Raw genomic sequence first — 4,233 nt, 5'->3', positions numbered from 1 at the left:
TAAAGGTTTCTCCTATGAGTAAAACATATGAGCTTTGGTATCTGCCCTAAACTTTTTATTTCCCACTTTCATGTGGGAAATAATATAAAATTTTTATTTTAGATTATTAAAATAGCCTCCTCCTTTATTATATTTAATAAACTTGCACTAAACATATATCCCATCTTAGATGGAAAGGTACAGAGATGAATCTCAAGGAGCTCATATCTAAGTGGTAAAAAACAGAAGTTAGTAATTAATATAGTGTATACAGTGTGATAGGTGTTGGTGTAGACAAGATGTTATGGGAAGAACCCCACAGGGAACTGGCCTTGGATTGGTAATTAGGAAAGTGAAGGAATTCAACTCTGATGAAGAAGTGACATGCTTTCATTTGAGCCAAGTATCAAAGGATGCATAAAAACTAGCTAGCTAGTGGAAAAAAGAGAGTATGTATAAGCATTCCAAGCAAAATAAATAGTGGAGGGAATTCGGGTGCTCAAATGTGAAGAGATTTCTATACCATGTGAGAAGTTTGGAAATATTGAAGAGATGGTCATTTTAACTCTATTCCATCTTTCCATACTATGTGATAGCTTTTTGAAACCATGTTATTAAATCTGAATTTGGACTTCACCTGTATTTCTAGCTGTATCACTAGATCTCTCTATGCACTGACTGTGCCAGCTACACCAGAATGCTTGCTGTTTCCCAGACATGCTGCTCCATCAGGACTGCAGGTCCTTCTCCCCCTTATCAGATCCGTACAGATCTGCCTGCAAGGCTCAAATGCCACCTCCACCAAAGGGCTTCCCTGAACTTTTTCTCCTCTCACCCCTCTAGGTCAGTGATTTTCAACCGATGTGCCACAAGAATTTTTAAGATAGGCGATACCTGACTATTGAGTCAGGGGCACTGACCTCTTTTCCCTTAGATTGTCAGATAAAAAAAAAATGACAACAGCCATATTATCATCTAGCAGAGTAATCGGAGGTACTCAGACATCTCTGAGACACTGAGTCAATATCCTGTGTTGCTTAGGGTTTTTGGAGGAGGATAGCTGGAAACTGATAGGACAGGGGTACCAGTTTCTATTTGACAATGATTTACAGTAGCCCTTTGTGTGTATCTCTACTTACTACCCTATAACATACATACTTATGGTTCGTTTTTAAAGTGCTGTGTATTAAGCTGTGAGCTTAATCAAAACCATGGCTCAGTGGATAGAGCATTGGTCTTTAGACTGAAGAGTTTCAGTTTCCCTCCTGAAGGGCACATGTCTCAGGTTGCAGTTTCGATCCCTGGCCCTGGTTGGGAGGCAGCCAGTCGATATGTCTCTCGCATCAATGTTTCTCTCTCAACTCTCCCCCTCCCTGCCACACACTCTAAAAATCAATGAAAGAATATTCTCATCTGAGGATTAACAACAAAACATGGCTATGACTAGAAAGAAGTATGAAAGGATTTCTGGGGTGCTAATAACATCATCTTGCCTTACTTGGGTGCTAGTCACTTGGAAGATGTTCACTTTGAAAAATTTATCATGATGTAGTAGTCTTTTAATTTTAAATGACCTCTCGTTTATTTTAGAATACCTTGCTTAGTCTTGCTTTACATAATTTACAGCCAGCCTTTCCTGACTGGCAGTTTTCTTATAGAGGCTTCTATGCTGCTTGTCTTTGTTCTTCCTTTCCCTCCTTGAAATCAATAAAAACATCTTTAAAAATGTACTGCTATCAATCCTATTTCCTATTCCTCCAATTCTGAGGGTTCAGAGCCCACAGCAGATCCCTTTCATCTCTTATTAGTGACGGCTTCCTTCCTAGCTCTGGTCTCTCAGGACCTCCCCTCCTTCCTACAAGTGGATGGTTCTCTCTCTATATGTGTCAACTCTCTTTCACCTCAGCTTTATTTTCCCCACAAATTGAAGTCACAGCCAAGATTTCTAGACTGCTGCAGGCAGGCTCTGTCCTGCAATGCTGAAAAATATCGCTCAGTCTTTAGTGTTGACAAGAATACTCCTTCCTGGGAAATGTAGTATATTGACTTTTGAGTGGAAATCAGACACAACTTTGGATACAATTCTGAGGTGGTGGGGAAGAATAAAGTTATTTCAGGATTGTGACTGATTTTAAGATGTCTTCATTGTTTTAGAAAGCGCTAAGAACAATATGTAGTAACTGCTAAACTATAATTTTCATGATTCAGAGAATGCAAGAGGTCTTTCTTTTAATATATCCATATGATATTTGTAGTCATCTGAAATCTTTAGTTTCAGGGAAATGGAAAACTTTTCTCTGAGGGATCTACAAGTTCGAACATGCCCCCCTCTAACCAAGCTCAAAATGGTTGACATTCACAGCCCTGTAGAATATGTTACAACTGTCTATCCACACTGATCAATTTCAAAAGGTACTGCTGTCACGTGATGTGGTTTCTTCTTTATGTGGAATATTAACTAACAAAAGGGAAGGGACGTGAAATTAACTGCCATGCTTTGTGTGGCCTGGTGAATAAACAAAAAGTAATGTGCGAGTATTTAGTCAACAATATTTATAAACAAGTCCTATACAATATGACTACATAGCATAAGTCCAGATCAGCGATTTTTAACCTTTTTCATCTTAGGGCACACATAAACTAATTACTAAAGTTCTGTAGCTCAAACAAAAATATGTTTTGTCGATCAGATGAAAAAATAGGTATTCATTTGATTTATTCACACTGGACACCTATTGTTGTGTTGACTGTTGTCTTTTTTTACTTGACAGTCTAAGGGAAGAGATCAGTGCCCTAACTAGTCAGGTATTGCATGTTTTAAAAGTTCTTGCAGCACACCAGTGTGCTGAGGCTAGATTGTTGAAAAATCCCTGGTCTAGATTGTCTTATTTTAGGAAAGTCTAAGAAACAGTTTCCAGAATGGGAAGTGGGTGGGTTGGGGGGTGAGGAACCTGATTCAATCTAGCACAGTAGGCCTCAGCCACCATCCACGCAAGTAACCAGCAGAAACAATAAGCCCAGGCCTGGGACACAAGTAGCCAAAACCAGCTTTCAAGCCTTCCCCAAAGGGGCCAGAATCAGTGGCTGTGAAGCTATATCCACTTGCCTACTCAGCTGACTCTAGCCCCCACATCTTCTATCCTTGTACGCACAGGGCCTGCATATAGTAAATGTGCAAGAGATGTTTCTATTCCCATAGCTGCTGCTAACACCACCACTGTTACATTACGTGAACACACACTGCCTGTAACCATAGGGTTCCTGACAGCTACTTGGGCTTCTCTGTAATGATAAGGACTAATGTTGAGTGAGCTCTTATTTGTCAGGCAGTACCAAGCTTCTTTTTTTTTACTCATAACACAACAATGATGGGCTACTATTACTAACTACTATTTACTGATAAGGAAACTGAGACTGAGAAAGAATGTTACTCACTCACAGTCATTCAGTCAGGTGGAGAGCTAAAACTTGAAGCTAGAAGTTCTGAGTTCGGACAGAGCCCCACTCTTAACCACTATCTGGTACCGCCTCTCCACCTGGTCTGCTAACATTTTATAACCAGCTTTCCTCTATTACCTGAGCCCTCTCAACTCCCCAGGCACAATGATTCATCACAATTATCTGGGTATGACACTACAAGATTCAGAAGTTCTCATTTGTTGAAATCAGTCCCAGGACCTACTGTCTCCGGCAGTAAGGAGAATAATGGCACCCTTCTCTGCTGCTTAGAGGGATGGAGCTAGGAATAGCAGTCTACCCCAGGTCTCATGAGGATGAAACTTACAGGCAGTCCTATTCTAAGAACCAGAAGCATCAAAATGTCCCCATTCTTGGCTGGCTTGACAGTCCATTTTCCCACCTTGACCTCTATGCACTGTGGTTTAGTTTGAACTTCTGTGGGTATAATATATCTTTGATTTTCAAATTTCTATTTCCTTTAATTCTATCTGTCCCAAGAGATGACAAATATGAACTTTACATTCATTAGAAGAGAAAAGCAAGCTTTGAAATGCAAGAAAAATACCATTTGAGTAAACAGTCATAACATTTACATTCAAGTTCTATTGAAAGATGGCAAAAGTTCAGAAACATTTAAGGACTATAAGTTTCATTAAATGGTTCCATATTTTTGTTGAAATATATAAAAATATTTTCTAAAAATATGACATAAAAGACAATGTAAAATTCACATTTTACAGAAACATTTAAGTTCATCCTTAAACTTTTCTTTTTAATAATCTAACTGCAACTTTC

The sequence above is a fragment of the Myotis davidii genome, unplaced genomic scaffold, assembly GCF_000327345.1.
Source record: "Myotis davidii unplaced genomic scaffold, ASM32734v1 scaffold544, whole genome shotgun sequence".
NCBI lineage: Eukaryota > Metazoa > Chordata > Mammalia > Chiroptera > Vespertilionidae > Myotis > Myotis davidii.
The sequence above is the reverse complement of the archived record's forward strand: the minus strand, read 5'-3'. Positions refer to the sequence as shown.